Source organism: Rana temporaria, chromosome 12, assembly GCF_905171775.1.
Source record: "Rana temporaria chromosome 12, aRanTem1.1, whole genome shotgun sequence".
Taxonomy (NCBI): Eukaryota; Metazoa; Chordata; class Amphibia; order Anura; family Ranidae; genus Rana; species Rana temporaria.
In genome coordinates, this window is record NC_053500.1 from 26,236,402 (window position 1) to 26,253,675 (window position 17,274).

At 47.9% G+C, this 17,274-nt stretch overlaps 1 protein-coding gene across 4 annotated transcripts in view; it reads right to left on the bottom strand.

Annotated features, from left to right (window-relative positions):
• The window catches only part of LOC120918567 (KAT8 regulatory NSL complex subunit 1-like), a 156,239-nt gene extending 154,980 nt beyond the window's left edge, over nt 1-1,259 (bottom strand). For 2 of the 4 annotated variants that reach the window (XM_040330220.1, XM_040330214.1), the window contains exon 1: nt 1,209-1,259. The gene's annotated coding sequence lies outside the window, so the exon portion shown is untranslated. Of the gene's footprint in view, nt 1-358; nt 382-598; nt 831-1,208 lie in introns of those variants that run through there. The other 2 variants (XM_040330216.1, XM_040330215.1) reach the window with 2 other exon arrangements.
• Nucleotides 1,260-17,274: the final 16,015 nt, after the last annotated feature.

Sequence of the window (17,274 nt, forward strand, 5' to 3'; positions counted from 1 at the left end):
CATTTAGAGCAATGCACGCCGGGAAATTTTAGGGACGGCGCATGCGCAGTTCGTTCGGCGCGGGGAAGCGCTTCATTTAAATGAAACACGCCCCCTACCCGCCGAATTTGAATTCCGCCGGGTGATTTACGCTACGCCGCCGCAACTTTACAGGCAAGTGCTTTGTGAATAAAGCACTTGCCTGAAAAACTTGCGGCGGCGTAACGTAATTCGGGTACGTTACGCCCGCCCATTTTTACGCCGATCTACGAGAATCTGGCCCTCAATCTATGAATTTATTTTTAGATTATATTTTTTTACCCCTTTATAAATTTAGCCCTGACAACCTTCATTTAAAATTTCAAGATAGCGTACTTACCGTTTTTTTTTTGTTATATATAAACTTTAGTCTGCGATTTTGTAGGAAATCCAAATGTGTCGCTCTTTTCGCCTCTTCTTAAAAATGCCCCCCCCAGAGGGACCCTCCATTTTGATTTAGAAGATGGAGAAATCACTAAATCTATGAATTTATTTTTAGATTATATATTTTTTTTACCCCTTTTATAAATTTAGCCCTGGCCCCCAACCTCCATTTTAAATTCCAATACAGCGTACTTACCTTTTTTCTTCTTTTTAATATATATATAAAACTTTAGCCTGCGAATTCGTAGAAAACCCGTCATCCGAATGTGTCGCTCTTTTCGCCTCTTCTTAAAATTAAACCCCCCCCTGGAAGGAGCCTCCATTTTGATTTAGAAGATGGAGCAATCGCTAAATCTATGAATTTATTTCTATATTATATTCTTTTTCGCCCTTTAGTTCCATCCAGAACTACGATTCCCATCAGCCCGCCCCCTGGCCCCTCCGCGACCACCTACCCGTCCCATCAGGAAAAGCCTCCATTAGGTGTCAGTGCAGCCAGCCGGTGTCTGCTAAGTTAACCCCTTCCTCCCCTCCTGGCATCCTAAGTGCCCCCCCTCACCCTCACCCTCTGCCCAGCTGATGATACAAAGTTCCAGTATCTGGCCTGCCTCTGTCTAGGGAGGAATGGAGTGCAGCCATTCTCCACCTCCAGCCCTGGCCATGGCCTGGGACCAGCCGTGCCCTGCCTTCCCCCTTCCCTTTGCATGCTCCAGGGTGCCCCCTCCCCTGTGCCCCCCTCGGCCTCTGCCACCTGGTGCATGAGCACCCCCCTCACCCAACCTCAGCACCCCTCAGCCTGCACCTACCTGCACAGCTCAACCAGGGCTGCTGGCGACAGCCTCACCCATCACCCTCCCCGGGAGGCGCGCGATTGGCTCACGCCGCGCAGCCCGCCCGCTGATTGGCCGAGGAGACGTCAGTCAAGGCGCCGAGGGCGTGGCCTAGCGCCAGTTACGGTGTCCCCTGGTTGCAAAAAGGGGGAAGGGTGTTAGTCATGTCATGGTATGAGGGGAGCCCCGCTGACTGTGGCCCCACTCACACACCATGTCAGTGCAACTTGTTTAATAATAAAAAAATATATAACACTCCTTCCTTGCCCCTCTATACCTGTGCCACCTCACAGACAATTTGGGAGCCCCCCAATGCCCAGGGTGCAGTGTGTTATGGGTTCAGGGGGTCACCAGTGTGAGGAGCAGCCATGACCTGCATTGCTGTGCTTCCCTAAAAGGAAGTGGGGGGTGGGGTGGGGGGGGACACACAGCAGGACAGGCCAAGCACACCAAGTCAGGCCTGTGTTTACATTATGAGTGTCCCTCATATTCTGCACCTGAAACGCTCCCCCGACCAATCAAAATGGTGGAATAGAGAGCGCCATGCTAAGCTCACAAGTGCTGTTCCCTATTACTTAAAGTATTCATAGAAGGGAAGGGGTAAAACTCCCATCTGCTAATGTTTTTGTGTGAAATTTCTCTTCACTTCCTGTCCCTGAGACCCAACAGGAAGTCAGAGGGAAAGTGAGGGGAACTCCCCTGTCAGGCAGGTGTCCCCATTAGAAACACAAAACATAGGGGACACATAGGCCTAGTGCATTATCCTCAATAAATGTCTGTAATGAATGAACAGAGGTAAGTATCATACTTACTAAAGAAAGCTTGAACCATAGCTTGTCATACAACCATCAGCTTAGGTCCATGTAGGAACACCCACATCACAAAGGACTATCTTACTGAAACATAGGCTAACGCGTTTCAAGGTTTCTCTCTTCCTCAGCCAACCAAAAGGAGGTGGGGTGGGGGGTACACACAGCAGGATAGGCCACGCACACCAAGTCAGGCCTGTGTTTACATTATGAGTGTCCCTCATATTCTGCACCTGAAACGCTCCCCCCCCCCCCGACCAAACAAAATGGGGGATTAGAGAGCGCCATGCTAAGCTCAAAAGTGCCGTTCCCTATTACTTAAAGTATACATAGAAGGGAAGGGGTAAAACTCCCGTCTGCTAATGTTTTTGTGGAAATTTCTCTTCACTTCCTGTCCCTGAGACCCAACAGGAAGTCAGAGGGAAAGTGAGGGGAACTCCCTTGTCAGGCAGGTGTCCCCATTAGAAGATTTCCTCTCACCTCTTCTTAAAGTTTTGATCTTCACTCACTTTCTTGGTGACCAGTATAAACTGCAGGTGAATCCCCCCAATGGGCACACAGGTGGTAATAACAACCTGACGGAGGGCCTAACCATTCCCCAGTCTTTCCAAAATGGAAGCGGTACTTCACCTGAAAAGGGAAGCTCCGCCCCCCCCCCCCCCCATTGTAGATCAGTGGTCTCCAAACCCAAGAGCCAGATGTGGGCCCTTTACTTGCTTTTATCCAGCCCTTGGGGCACTATTTCATCCACTGATACCAACAATGGGCAATTTTACCCCCCAATGACACCAACGAGGGGTACAGTTCCTCCCAATGACCCCAAAAGTGGTGGAACAATTTCTCCCAACGACACCAACAATGGGGCACAGTTCTTCCCAATAACACCAACGATGGGATAAATTCCTCCCAATGACCCCAACAACGGGGTACAATTCCTCCCAATGACCCTAAAACTCGTGGAACAATTCCTCCCAATGAAACCAACGATGTGGCACAATTCCTCCCAATGACACCAACGATGTGGCACAATTCCTCCCAAGGACACCAACGATGTGGCACAATTCCTCCCAATGACACCAAGGATGGGGCACAATTCCTCCCAATGACACCAAGGATGTGGCACAATTCCTCCCAATGACACCAATAATGGGGCATAATTCCTCCCAATGACACCAATGAGAGAGTATAATTCCTCCCAATGACACCAAGGATGTGGCACAATTCCTCCCAATGACACCAACGATGTGGCACAATTCCTCCCAATGACACCAACGATGTGGCACAATTCCTCCCAATGACACCAAGGATGGGGCACAATTCCTCCCAATGACACCAACGATGTGGCACAATTCCTCCCAATGACACCAAGGATGGGGCACAATTCCTCCCAATGACACCAAGGATGGGGCACAATTCTTCCCAATGACACCAATGATGGGGCACAATTCCTCCCAATGACACCAAGGTTGGGGCACAATTCCTCCCAATGACACCAATCAGGAGGTACAATTCCTCCCAATGAAACCAACGATGTGGCACAATTCCTCCCAATGACACCAAGGATGGGGCACAATTCCTCCCAATGACACCAACGATGTGGCACAATCCCTCTCAATGACACCAATGATGGGGCACAATTCCTCCCAATGACACCATGGTTGGGGCACAATTCCTTCCCAATGACACCAAGGTCAGGGCACAATTCCTCCCAATGACACCAAGGTCGGGGCACAATTCCTCCCAATGACACCAAGGTTGGGGCACAATTCCTCCCAATGACACCAAGGTTGGGGCACAATTCCTTCCCAATGACACCAAGGTCGGGGCACAATTCCTCCCAATGACACCAAGGTTGGGGCACAATTCCTTCCCAATGACACCAAGGTCGGGGCACAATTCCTCCCAATGACACCAAGGTTGGGGCAAAATTCCTCCCAATGACACTAAGGTTGGGGCACAATTCCTCCCAATGAAACCAACAATGGGGCACAATTCCTCCCAATGACACCAAGGTTGGGGTACAATTCCTCCCAATGACACCAAGGTTGGGGCACAATTCCTCCCAATGACACCAAGGTTGGGGCAAAATTCCTCCCAATGACACCAAGGTTGGGGCACAATTCCTCCCAATGAAACCAACAATGGGGCACAATTCCTCCCAATGACACCAAGGTTGGGGTACAATTCCTCCCAATGACACCAAGGTTGGGGCACAATTCCTCCCAATGAAACCAACAATGGGGCACAATTCCTCCCAATGACACCAAGGTTGGGGTACAATTCCTCCCAATGACACCAAGGTTGGGGTACAATTCCTCCAAATGACACCAACGATGCGGCATTATTTTTTCCCACTGACATCGGCACCTTTTCTACTCCCACTGGCCACAGTCCGGCCCCCCTAAAGTCTGAAGGACTGTAAAGTGGCCCTTTGTTTAGAAAGTTTGGAGACCCCTTTTGTAGATTGTTGTATTTTCTGGGAGGGAGCAGGTACCTATTTCTTATAGAATAATGTCCTTGCTATAGGTGTAGGCCATTTATGTACCTCATGAAGCCTGATTGGAAAACTCCCAGGACGTTGCTAAGAGACGTCAAGCCGTTACCGATCACCTTCACCATCACAGGAGTGAGTTCTCAAATGCTGATCTCAGAGCTACTGCATGAGAGGAGAGAAAGAGTATGTGAGGGAGTCTGAATCGGATGGGGAAAGTGCATAGTAGCGGCTGGACCTCTCTTAGCAACATCCTTAGCAACTTCCCACGAGTTTTCCAGTCAGGCTTCAGGAGGTGTGTAAATGGCCTCCACCAAAAGCAAGGGCATTATTCAACTTTGGCCAAAGCTGCACACGTACAGATGCCCCATTATCTGCACAGGAAGTTTTATGGTAAAGGGGAACTATCATTTATAGCAGGGGTCTCCAAACTTTCTAAACAAAGGGCCAGTTTACTGTTCTTCAGACCTTAAGGGGGCCGGACTGTGACCACTGGGAGTAGAAAACGTCCCAACATCAGTGCAAAAAATACTGATACCATCTTTGGTGTATATGGGAGGAATTGTGACACATCGTTGGTGTCATTGGCTCCTGTGGTTGGTGTCATTGGCTCCTGTGGTTGGTGTCATTGGCTCCTGTGGTTGGTGTCATTGGCTCCTGTGGTTGGTGTCATTGGGAAGAATTGTGCCCCATTGTTGGTGTCAGTGGGAAGAATTGTGACACATCGTTGGTGTCATTGGGCCCTCTGGTTGGTGTCATTGGGAGAAATTGTGACCCATCGTTGGTGTCATTGGGAGGAATTGTGCTTTATCATTTGTATCATTGGGCCCTGTGGTTGGTGTCATTGGGAGGAATTGTGCCTCATCGTTGGTATCACTGGGCTCCGTAGTTGGTGTCATTGGGAGGAATTGTGTCTCATCGTTGGTATCACTGAGCTCCGTAGTTGGTGTCATTGGGAGGAATTGTGCCTCATCGTTGGTATCACTGAGCTCCGTAGTTGGTGTCATTGGGAGGAATTGTGCCTCATCGTTGATATCATTGGGCCCTTTGGTTGTTGTCGTTGGGAGGAATTGTGCTTCATCGTTGGTATCATTCGGCCCCGTGGTTGGTGTCTTTGGGAGGAATTGTGCCTCGTAGTTGGTATCCATGGGCCCCATGTTTGGTGTCATTGGGAGGAATTGTGCCTCATCATTGCGCCCCGTGTTTGGTGTCATTGGGAGGAATTGTGCCTCATCATTGGTATCATTGGGCCCTGTGTTTGGTGTAATTGGGAGGAATTGTGCCTCATCGTTGGTATCATTGGGCCCCGTGGTTGGTGTCGGTGGGAGGAATTGTGCCTCATCTTTGGGCCCCGTGTTTGTTGTCATTGGGAGGAATTGTGCCTCTTCGTTGATATTATTGGGCCCCATGTTTGGTGTCGTTTGGAGGAATTTTGTCTCATCGTTGGTATCATTGGGTCCCATGGTTGGTGTCACTGGGAGGAATTGTGCCTCATCGTTGTTATCAGTGGGCCTTGTGGTTGGTGTCATTGGGAGAAATTGTGCCCCATCGTTGGAAAGAAGTATGTTACTGGCAGGAACATCCGGTGAAAATAAAGAAGCCTGAAAAAAAAAAACAATGTAGGCACCCCATCTAGGGACTAGGAAGATGTAGGATATTACAACTTTTTTATTTTGCTTAGATACGTTGTATATAACGCCAAAACATTTCTTTTTAGCTTGGATAGAGTAAGGAAGGGTTAGAACCCTGTCATGTTTTTATTGGCGTTGGTGCCTCCGCTGCAGAGATTCTCTCTATCTGTCCTTGTGGTCGCTGCCACAGGGGTGGGAACTGATGAAAATGGGCAATTTGTAGTTTTTAAAGCCCTTTCCAACCACTTTTTGTAGCATATCCCTGACCATATCCCTGCAGTCCCCGACCATCTCCTGTAGAATGTACGCAGTCCCTGAATTGACTGACTCCTGTAGAATGTACGCAGTCCCTAAATTGACCGACTCCTGTAGAATGTACGCAGTCCCTAAATTGACCGACTCCTGTAGAATGTACGCAGTCCCTAAATTGACTGACTCCTGTAGAATGTACGCAGTCCCTGAATTGACTGACTCCTGTAGAGTGTACGCAGTCCCTAAATTGACCGACTCCTGTAGAATGTACGCAGTCCCTAAATTGACCGACTCCTGTAGAATGTACGCAGTCCCTAAATTGACCGACTCCTGTAGAATGTACGCAGTCCCTAAATTGACCGACTCCTGTAGAATGTACGCAGTCCCTAAATTGACCGACTCCTGTAGAATGTACGCAGTCCCTAAATTGACCGACTCCTGTAGAATGTACGCAGTCCCTAAATTGACAGACTCCTGTAGAATGTACGCAGTCCCTAAATTGACTGACTCCTGTAGAATGTCCCTGGTCAACTCCTGTAGAATCTCTGAAGTCACTGACTGCCTCCTGTAGAATGCTCCCGGTCCCTGCACGACTGCTGTAGAATGTCCCCAGTCCCTGATCGATTCCTGTGGAATGTTCGCAGTCCTTGAACGACTGCTGTAGAATGTCCGCAGTTCCTGACCAACTCCTGTAGAATGTCCCCAGTTACTGTCCGACTTCTGTAGAATGTCCCCAGTTACTGTCCGACTTCTGTAGAATGTCCCCAGTTACTGTCCGACTTCTGTAGAATGTCCCCAGTTACTGTCCGACTTCTGTAGAATGTCCCCAGTCCCTGCCTGACTTCTGTAGAATGTCCCCAGTCCCTGCCTGACTTCTGTAGAATGTCCCCAGTCCCTGACTGACTTCTGTAGAATGTCCCCAGTCCCTGACTGACTTCTGTAGAATGTCAGCAGTCCTCAACCATTTATTGTAGCATATATGCAGTCCCCAACCATCTCTTGTAGAATCTCCACAGCCCCTGACTACCTCCACCCCCAGTCCCCGAATTGGCTAACTCCTGTAGAATGTACGCAGTCCCTCAATTGACTGACTCCTGTAGAATGTACGCAGTCCCTGACAGACTTCTGTAGAATGTACGCAGTCCCTGACAGACTTCTGTAGAGTGTACGCAGTCCCTGACAGACTTCTGTAGAGTGTACGCAGTCCCTGACAGACTTCTGTAGAGTGTACGCAGTCCCTGACAGACTTCTGTAGAATGTACGCAGTCCCTGACAGACTTCTGTAGAGTGTACGCAGTCCCTTACAGACTTCTGTAGAATGTACACAGTCCCTGACAGATTTCTGTAGAATGTACCCAGTCCCTGATCAACTCCTGTAGAATCTCTGAAGTCACTGACTGACTCCTGTAGAATGTCCCCAGTCCCTGACTGACTTCTGTAGAATGTCCGTAGTCCCTGACCAACTCCTGTAGAATGTCCCCAGTCACTGCCCGACTGCTGTAATGTCCCCAGTCCCTGATCGATTCCTGTGGAATGTCCGCAGTCCCTAACCAACTGCTGTAGTATGTCCGCAGTCCCTGACCAACTCCTGTAGAATGTCCCCAGTCCCTGCCTGACTTCTGTAGAATGTCCCCAGTCCCTGCCTGACTTCTGTAGAATGTCCCCAGTTCTGCCTGACTTCTGTAGAATGTCCGCAGTTCCTCAACGACCCCTATAAAATGTCCGCAGTCCCTGCCCGACTTCTGTAGAATGTCCGCAGTCCCTCACCGACTTCTATAGAATGTCCGCCGTCCCTCAACGACCCCTGTAAAATGTCCGCTGTCCCTCAACGACCCCTGTAAAATGTCCGCAGTCCCTCACCGACTTCTTTAGAATGTCCGCAGTCCCTGACCAACACTTGTCGAGTTTCTGCAGTTACTGACTGACTCCTGCAGAATGTCCGCAATCACTGCCTGACTTCTGTAGAATGTCCCCAGTCCCTGATCAACTCCTGTAGAATTTCTGCAGTCCCTGACCGACACCTATAGAATGTCCCCAGTCCCTGGCTGACACCTGCAGAATGTTCTTAGGTCCTAGCTTACTCCCGCAGAATGCAGTAATGCCCCCAAACACACCCCGCTGACAGAAAAGCATGTTTTTCTTAGGGACCGCTACCTCCAGGGTATCACCTGTCACTAACCTGGGCCAATTTTTTCCCAACACTGGAACATTTTTCTTCCACTGCCCAGCCATGTAAGAGGCCCTACAAACTCCTCACTGCTGAACTCTGTACATTGTTCTACACTGCATTGTCCTAATTGGGCTCTCCTGTCATCGCCTTGTCCTCCATACACTGTGTTATGTATTTGCAGGGGAGGGCTGGCAGCCTTAGTCCTGGGGGGCAAGTCCATTCAAGTGGCCCATAGAGCGTGGAAAAGTGATGGATCGAGGAAAACAGTCTAAGATTTTTCATGATCACAAGAGTCCGCACAGAGGCCCCCTTACATCAGAGTCCGCACAGAGGCCCCCCTTACATCAGAGTCCGCACAGAGGCCCCCCTTACATCAGAGTCCGCACAGAGCCTCCCCTTACATCAGAGTGGACTATTGTGTAAAGAGGGTCTCTGCTCACCAAAGCCTGCCCCCCCTTTAACAAAGTCCACAGAGCACCCCTTTTTTATACACTGGGAGGCAGGAGAGACTAGAGAGGGTGAGCTTACCAGGATGGAGGCTGAGGCGCAGGCAGGCTGTCTGATGCTTTTTTGGGTTCGAATTTCCTGTCCAGAGCCCACACATGCCCGGGGAGTGTGGGCAGGGCAGACTCAGAAGGAGGAGGAGGAGCAGATGACCTCTATCTCTCCTCATGTCTGTGCAGAGAGAGAAGGGGATGTCAGTGCTGGTGTGCGCTGAGGCTGAGCTATGTGTGAGACGAGACATAGCTCAGCTCTGCAGCCATCTACCTCGGAGCTGACACAGGCACGGCTGCACAGTGGGAGGTGAGCAACGGCCGTGACCTGTGTTAACAGAGCTCCAGCAGGCATATTTCTGCTCTGCAAAAACAGCATTTGGTACATAGTTACATAGTTAGTCAGGTTGAAAAAAGACACAAGTCCATCCAGTTCAACCACAAAAAAATAAACAAGTGGCGGCCCGTGGCTGTGCATAGTGTCACCAGCCCGGGGGGAGATTACCACCCTGCCCCCCCTGCCAGCCCTCCTCCTGCACTACATGGTTCTGACACCTGCACCCTATACACTGTGCTATTTATTTCATAGTTCTGACACCTGCACCCTATACACTGTGCTATCTATTACATAGCTCTGACACTTGCACTCTATGCACTGTGCTATCTTTTACATAGTTCTGACACATGCACTCTACTATACACTGTGTTTGTATTATATAGACAAACCACTTGCACTAATGTAGGCAGGTGCAGTCTACTTTCTGCACTGCAGGTGGCACTCTTCTGCAGAAGCACTACAGTTGAAGAAGTCAAGGGGAACAGAGTTCCTCTGTGGTTTACTGGGTCACTGGGGGAGCTATGCTATTAGATGCTGCCACCCCATGTGACTCTAGCAGCCATCTTGGGTCAGGCAGAGCCCTTTTAAGGCCTTGGCATGCATTTTGTGAGTTGGTAGAGTAATGACAGGTACCTTGCCTGATGGCACTAAAACTCGTATCAGGGAAAGGTTCCTGATGAGGAGAGAAAGCGTAGGGTTCACATGTCTTTGGACATCTGCATGTTTGGGCACAAGATGGCCAGGCCGCGTTCTGCCTCTCTCTACAGACGCTGCCAGTTCGGCTGAAGCCTGATCTCTACATGCTGTTGGACTTGTAAGTGTTCCCAGGTGGGTTGCCTTCCTATCAGCTTATTTGTGAACTGTCTCTGCATTATTTCAATACAAGTTTTTTCACTGCTCTGGGACTGTGTGCATTATTGCCTCCGCTGCACCCACCTACACTCTACATGCGTTCTGTATTACATATTCCTGACACCTGCACTCTGTTATCTATTACATAGATCTGACATGTGCACTCTGTACACTGTGTTTTCTATTATGTAGACAGAACACCTGCACCCTACATGCTGTGGTATGTATTGCATAGTCTTGACACTTGTACTCTATACACGGTGTTATGTATCGCATATTCCAGACACCTGCACCCTACATGCTGTGGTATGTACTCCATAGTCTTGACACTTGTACTCTATACACGGTGTTATGTATCACATATTCCAGACACCTGAGCCCGGATTCACAAAGCACTTGCGCCAACGTATCTCTAGATATGCCAACGTAAGTACAAATGTGCGCCGTCGTATCTATGCGCCGACCCACATACTAAAATACACCTAAAAATAGGCTTCCTACGACCGACGTAACTTGCCTACGCCATCGTATCGTGGGCGCATATTTACGCTGGGCGCATTTGCCGCTCCCATTGATTTTCTATGCACATATGCAAATGAGGGAGATACGCCGATTCACGAACGCACTTGCGCCCGACGCCTAATATACGCGGTTTGCGTAAGTCGTACGTCCGGCGTAAAGTTATTCCCCATATATGAGGCGCAACCCATGCAAAGGTATGGACCAGGGAACACAAGCCGTCGTATTTTACGTTGGACGTGAATATGGCTGGGCGTAGGTTACGTTCACGCCGTAGGCAGTGATCCGTCGTATCTTAGGCAGTTGTTCCGACGTCATTCTGAGAATGCGCAGAAGGATGCGTCCACGTCCCGGCGCATGCGCAGTTGGCGATTCATATCTGTCTGTCACTCGGCCCATCATTTGCATGGGGTTATGCCTCATTAGCATGGCTCACGCCCACTTCCACTTACGCCGACTTACGATTTGGAAACCCAGCGCAGATTTGGCAGCACTGGCTTTGTGAATCCAGTGCTTGCCTCTATGCGCTGCGTCGGTGTAGCGTAAAGAAGATGTGCTACGGCGGCATAAATATGCGCCGCTGTTTGTGAATCCGGGCCCTGCACTCTACATGCTGTGTTGTATAAAAAAAAAAAACTCATGTAGCCTGCACAGAGCCCTGACCTTAGTCATAATGAACACCCTTGGTGTGAATTGGAATGAGATTACGAGGCAGGTCTTCTCATCCAAACAGCAGTACCTGCCCTCACCAATGCTATTATGGCTGCATAGACACAATCTCCTAGGAGCACTCCAAAATCTTGGGGCAATCTTACCCAGAAGAGTGAAGGCCGTTATAGCTGCAATATTGCAATCCATTTTAATGCTCATGTGTTTGAAATGGGATCTTCAACAAGCTCATATAGTAGGTTTGATGGCCCGCCGATACCCACATAAATTGTGTATCTGTCAACAGTCCATCCATGGTCCAAATATCTTCTAAAATATCTCTTCTTATGCTGGTGGGCTACCTTCTGATTCTCTATATACACTATAATCTCAAAAGTATTGGGACGCCTGCCTTTACACACACATGGATATGGCATCCCAGTCTTAGTCCGTAGGGTTCAATGTTGAGTTGGCCCACCTTTTGCAGCTATAACAGCTTCAACTCTTCTGGGAAGGCCGTCCACAAGGTTTAGGAGTGTCTATGGGAATGTTTAACCATTCTTCCCGAAGAGCATTTGTGAGGTCAGGCACTGATGTTGGACAAGAAGGCCTAAGAAGACACTAAAAAAAATACAAAAATTAATTGCAAAAAGATAATTGTAAAAAATAATAAAATAAAAAAAACTGACATCATCCACTGCCCTACTGGCACCAATCTCTGCTCTACTCGCACCTTCCACTGCTCTGCTGAAATACACGCATGCGAGTTTGTGCTCCGGGGTGCACATCCTAATGCAATAGGCTGCGCACAGCAATTTGGACAAGCAATACCTTGCTCGATCGGGGACAGGGTTGTACAGTTGTGGCCAAAAGTTTTGAGAATGACGCAAATATTAGTTTTCACAAAGTTTACTGCTTTTAGATCTTTGTTTCAGTTGTTTCTGTGATGTAGTGAAATATAATTACACGCACTTCATACGTTTCAAAGGCTTTTATTGACATTTACATGACATTTAGGCCCCTTTCACATTGAGGCGTGGAGCTGCGGTGACGGTATAGCCACGCTATTTGTAGCGCCGCTATACCGTCGTATTTACCGCGATATTCAGGCGCTAGCGGTGAGGTTTTAACCCCCGCTAGCGGCCGAAAAAGAGTTAATACCGCCCGTTGCGGGCGGTATTACCGCGGTTTCCCATTGATTTCAATGGGAAGGCGCGGTATAGGAGCGGCAAACACACCGCTCCAAAGATGCGGCTAGCAGGACTTTTGGAGCGTTCCTGCTACCGCACTGCTTCAGTGTGAAAGCCTTCAGGCTTTCACATTGAAGCCTGCAAGGCATGATTTTTTCATGTGGTATAGCAGCGCTATTTTTAGCGCTGTACCGCATGAAAAACGTCTCAATGTGAAAGGGGCCTTAGGCTGCATTCACACCTGAGCGTAACGTTTTGCGGCGTTTTTACCGCGATTTGCCATGTCAAAACGCGTTGTTTTATACCGCGATTTTTTACAGGTCTAGGGTCTCCAATGTAAAACGCCCAAATTCGAGCGACAAAAAAGGGTCCAGAACTTGTTTGGGCTTCAGGCATTCTGCGTTTTGTAGTGGAGATGTGAACCATCTCCATAGAGAATAATGTATTTTTTCCCCTCTAGCGTTTTGGGGCGTCGCGCTTCAGGCGACAAAACGCTCAGGTGTGAATGCAGCCTAATGCAAAGAGTCAGTATTTGCAGTGTTGGACCTTCTTTTTCAGGACCTCTGCAATTCGACTGGGCATGCTCTCAATCAACTTCTGGACCAATTCCTGACTGATAGCAACCCATTCTTTCATAATCACTTCTTGGAGTTTGTCAGAATTAGTGGGTTTTTGTTTGTCCACCCGCCTCTTGAGGATTGACCACAAGTTCTCAATGGGATTAAGATCTGGGGGGTTTCCAGGCCATGGACCCAAAATGTCAATGCTTTGGTCCTCGAGCCACTTAGTTATCACTTTTGCCTTATGGCACGGTGCTCCATCGTGCTGGGAAATGCATTGTTCTTCACCAAACTGTTGTTGGATTGTTGGAAGAAGTTGCTGTTGGAGGGTGTTTTGGTACCATTCTTTATTCATGGCTGTGTTTTGGGGCAAAATTGTGAGTGAGCCCACTCCCTTGGATGAGAAGCAACCCCACACATGAATGGTCTCAGGATGCTTTACTGTTGGCATGACACAGGACTGATGGTAGCGCTCACCTTTTCTTCTCCGGACAAGCCTTTTTCCTGATGCCCCAAACAATCGGAAAAAGGGTTCATCGGAAAATATGACTTTATCCCGGTCCTCAGCAGTCCATTCACCATATTTTCTGCAGAAGATCAATCTGTCCCTGATGTTTTTTTTGGAGAGAAGTGGCTTCTTTGCTGCCCTTCTTGACACCAGGCCATCTTCCAAAAGTCTTTGCCTCACTGTGCGTACAGATGCGCTCACACCTGCCTGCTGCCATTCCTAAGCAAGCTCTGCACTGGTGGCACTCCGATCCCGCAGCTGAATCCTCTTTAGGAGACGGTCCTGGCGCTTGCTGGACTTTTTTGAGCACCCTGAAGCCTTCTTCACAAATGCAGTGGAAATTTTTTTATGGGATTAAGTTAATTTTCATGGCAAAGAGGAACTTTGCAATTAATTGCAATTCCTCTGATCACTCTTCATAACATTCTGGAGTATATGCAATTTCCCATCTCAAAAACTGAGGCAGCAGACTTTGTGAAAATTAATATTTGTGTCATTCTCAAAACTTTTGGCCATGGCTGTAGAATACTGGGGAGAGGATTGGGACCATGGGGGACTTAAGGGACAGTTACACTTACAGGAGATGCGATAGTTTCAATACATTCCAACTTGGCACACAGTCTGAGTGTTTTTGCTTTTTTTTTTTTTATCCATTCAGCAGTTTTTCCTACTAATCACCAAGAATAATCAAAGCACACAGAATTCTAAACTTCATTATGACAAATTAGGCAATTGGAGATGCCAGGTCACCGCTGAGTAGCTTTGATGCATTTCACATCATCAGTGCTTATTCATGAAGCCCTCATAATCACTACTGATTATACTTCTTTGGAGAAAAGGAGATAAGTTTAAAGTGGGAGAAAGGTCATCCTACCCCAAACCTATTTTAGTTTGCAGTAGAGTAAGCCGCTGTACTAACCATGCGAGGTTAGTACAGCGATCTCCCCACCGCTGAGCTGAGCTGTTGTGTTCTGACAGGGGAACAAACCGATCGTATGTAGGTCCCATCGGTTATTTATCCATAGGTTAAAAAAAAAAACGCAATCTTGTTTTAAATTTAATCGATGGATACCTAACCGATAGAAAAAAAACGATCGTTTGTAGGCACGTCCATCGGTTAAAAATCCACGCAAGCTCAGAATCAAGTCGACGCATGCTTGGAAGCATTGAACTTCGTTTTTTTCAGCACGTCGTTGTGTTTTACGTCACCGCGTTCTGACACGATCGTTTTTTTTTTAACCGATGGTGTGTAGGCGTGACGGACCATCAGTCAGCTTCATCGGTTAACCGATGAAAGCGGTCCATCGGTCCGTTCTCATCGGATGGACTGATCGTATGTACGCGGCATAAGACTTCATGGACACCACCCACCATCCTTGGACAAACCATTACCCCGAGCACCAAAGTCAAAAGTCTCAGAGTCGTCTTTGATTCGGAGATGTCAGCGGATGCACAAATAGGATCAGTAGTCAGCGGATCACACCATATCCTCCGCCTGCTGCGTAGACTCGTCCCCTTCAACCCAGAAAAGAAAATAGCAGTAGTAGTTGGAACTATCATCAATTCCCGACTCGACTACGCAAACTCCCTCTACATAGGACTACCTAAATACCAGATTTCGCGCCTACAAGTCGTCCAGAACACGGCAGCAAGACTGGTAACGGGGAAAAAAAAAAACCCTGGGAATCCATCACCCCTTTACTGAGAACCCTTCATTGGCTAATTGGCGGATCACATTTAAGACCCTCGGTCTCACCCACAAGGAAACGCTCCTCAATACTTATGCGAGAAAATAAAACACTACATCCCCAATCGCGCTCTCCTATCAACCAACCAAAACCTCCTCCACATCCCCAAGTCCCACGGCTATGGAATGCTCTATCCACGGACATCCACATGGAGGAAAACCATCAGGCCTTCAGGAAAAAACTTAAAGGAACATTAAAGGTTCGTTTTTATTAGATCAATTGATTGCTGTAAGCTAGAGCATTTAAATATCGCCTACCTCGTTTTTCCTTTTGACCTCCAAAATACAGTAATCCAGGTTTGAAGATGCCATTTCCTGTCTCTCCTCTTCTTGCTTTCCACCAGCATCTGAGCCGTTTTGCATGGTGGAAAGCAGAATGTGCTCACCCCCTCCCTATGACTACAGCCCTGCGTGACGATGCTCTCTTATCCCTCACTAACTGTAGTTCCCATTAGGCCGTGATGTAGCAAGATCGAATGCGCACCGCAAACCAGGAAGTCAGTGAGAATAATGATTCAGGAGTGACGGAGGTGAATAAAACAGCTCGATTTCAACAGGTATCAAACTAGTTATAATGCAAAACATTACTTTTTACTTTATCAGCTACTGTCAGACTTTAATTTAAGAGGAAAATATTTTTGTCTTTACAACCCCTTTAGGACTCGTCTCTTCTGAATGATCAGGACGGCACTGGATGCAAGCGCCTTAAGGCGATTGAGTTTGCATTTGTAGCGCTATACAAGTTATTCACTCACTCAGATCAGTCCAGGCATAGTGTCATCCCAACTCAGGGAATCTGGATCCGCCAGGTGAGCGTGGAGGAGCAGCTCACGGGGAGCCAAGAGAGCCGAGCCATCGGTGGTGTTCGATTGGTCGGTTCTCAGTGTAGAGTCGCCAGGGGACCGATGCTGCATCCACCTAGGAAAGTATGTATTTGAAAAAAAAAAAGCCAAACCCATACTTCTTCTTTAACACAACACACTTTAATGTTTTGATATATACGATGGGTCTTGAAAAAGTTCCCACACTTTTTTCTTACTCTATTAAGAACTTCAAAAACAAAATGACATCTCTTTTCTACATAATCACCTTACTTTGCAATTTTTTTTTTTCCAGCGTCGTACCAACTTTTTAATGCCATCAGCAAAACATGTTTTTGGTTGAGCATGTAGCTGCTGATGCACCGCTGCTTTCACATCATCATCACATACAAATCTCCTTGAAGCATCCAAAATGGTGGAAATCAGAGGGAGTTAAATCCAGACTCTAAACTGGGCATTCCATTACCTCTTTGGTGCTGCCCTTCTTTGGTATCGGAATGTAAACAGACCTCTTCCAGTTCTGTGGCCATTGTTGCGTTTTCCAAATTTGTTGGCATATTGAGTGCAGCACTTTAACAGCATCATCTTTTAAGTTTTTAAGTAACTCAGCTGGGATACCATCACTTCCGTTGGCTTTGTTATTAGCAATGCTTTCTAAGGCCCACTTGACTTCACGCCCTGTATGGACGTGGCCAGTCCATACAGGGCGCAGGGGTCCTCCCTCCTAATCCACGCGCCCAGCCCCCAATCTAAATGCAGTGCGCTGGACGCATGGATTTCAATGGAGGTTTTTTTTTTTTTTTTTTAAAAGCACAATTGACTTTAAAAAAGCAGCGCAGAACAGAGAGGCGTTGGTTTGCCGCCCCTACAAAATATTGAGCACCAACCACCGCTGCTCTCCAGGCTATCTGGTTCAAGGTCAGTGACTGCAACATCATGGTTGTATGGGACATTCAGATTTTTCTTGTATAGTTCTTCTGTGTATTCTTGCCATCTCTTCTGCGTCTGTCAGA